We start from the raw sequence: 1,129 nt of genomic DNA, 5'->3' as shown, positions 1-1,129 counted from the left end.
GAAAGAAACAGAAACAAATGTACCTCCTTGGGCATGAACTGAGATCTGGGGTCTCCCCTTGACAGTGGTCCCTGTCTTGAGACTCCCGTTCCTGTAGAGAGCAGAAAAGCCCTGTCCTCAGCTCCACTCTTTCAGAAGTAAAGGAAGGAGTGACAGTGACAAATGGGGGCAATATTGAGGTCATGCAGAAGCGGATGATAAGGGCCCCACACCCCTGTTCTCAGTGGGAACCCAGCCCCTTACACAGCCAGCGCCTGCCTGACCAATGCCTGGTCTTGTGCCACGACTTACGCAGTGGGGGTTGGGGTTCTTCCTTTGTCACCGATGGATGTTTATCGCAAAATTGTGACATGCTCCTCATGTGAGGACCAGAGAAGCAGAGAAAGCAACATGTCATGGAGATCTGGACTTGAGAAGTCCCCGGGTCCTGTGCACATGCCTGTGTTTAGGCAACCCCTAGCTGAGTGGGCGAAATCTGAGAGAAATAGACACAGCTATATTCGACAGCACTGCCCCCTCCCTTGCCCGCCCCCCACCAACTTGCACCAGCCCCTCCCCCCTGCCAGCTTGCACCACCAAAAGAAGTCATTGAGTGGACAAACTCACAGACTGGTTATGTAGCTCCCAGCTCCCCCGTCACAAAATAGTCCACTAGAAATCAGAAGATGCTGGAAGCTAGGAGAGCCCCTGAGTAGATAGGTTTCTACCCACCACACCTGCAGCCAGGAAGGTGGTAGGAAGCACCATTGCTCCAGACCAGCTTTTCCCTCCAATGGCTGGCCCACCTGCTTATGGCCACCTGGACCTCCCCATCGGCAGTGAAAGGAGGCCAACACTGCAGGTAGGTAGACGAGGGAGACTCCCAGCCGGTGCTTCACCTTCTAGGAGCTTTCACAGCCTACACACTTAAGCAGGTGGGCGGCCGGTTCTGCTGTAAGCAGAAGTGACATGTGTCACTTCAGGAAGGGGTGTCTGATTCCTGTATGGACCCAGCAAACAGCCAAGAAGGACTCGTGTCCCAGAGGGTGAAGCCAAGATGCTGCCAGATGGCTCCCTGAGTACCTTATGCAGCAAAGCCCCCTTCCAACCTGAGACATGTGTGTGCTGTGAGCAATTAACTTTCTGTGCC

The sequence above is a fragment of the Carlito syrichta genome, unplaced genomic scaffold (assembly GCF_000164805.1).
Source record: "Carlito syrichta isolate Samal-C Ts95f unplaced genomic scaffold, Tarsius_syrichta-2.0.1 Scaffold253518, whole genome shotgun sequence".
Classification (NCBI taxonomy): domain Eukaryota; kingdom Metazoa; phylum Chordata; class Mammalia; order Primates; family Tarsiidae; genus Carlito; species Carlito syrichta.
Note: the sequence above shows the minus strand (reverse complement) of the source record.